Below are 402 nucleotides of genomic sequence, written 5' to 3'. Positions count from 1 at the left end.
GCATCCATGTAGAATGCATTGTGTCATGTACCACTGTAGCTGACATTTGTGAAAGCCTGCTGTAATCTGAGATATTATATATAGAAGACCTACTATGTGCCAGAAGCTCTGCAGTGTATTTATCTGTTTGTTTGTTTAGTGGCGATGTTACAGATCCAACCCTCGCATCATTTTATTCAGAGCTGACTTGAATTTGTTTGTTTGTTTGTTTGTTTTTCGAGACAGGGTTTCTCTGTGTAGTCCTGGCTGTCCTGGAACTCACTTTGTAGACCAGGGTGGCCTCGAACTCAGAAATCCTCCTCCCTCTGCCTCCTGAGTGCTGGGATTAGAGGCGTGCACCACCACGTCCGGCTGACATGAAATTTTTGATGTAAGTATTGCTATTTTCACTTCACAAATCAT

The sequence above is a fragment of the Mus pahari genome, chromosome 6, assembly GCF_900095145.1.
Source record: "Mus pahari chromosome 6, PAHARI_EIJ_v1.1, whole genome shotgun sequence".
In the NCBI taxonomy this organism is placed as follows: Eukaryota; Metazoa; Chordata; class Mammalia; order Rodentia; family Muridae; genus Mus; species Mus pahari.
The sequence above is the reverse complement of the archived record's forward strand: the minus strand, read 5'-3'. Positions refer to the sequence as shown.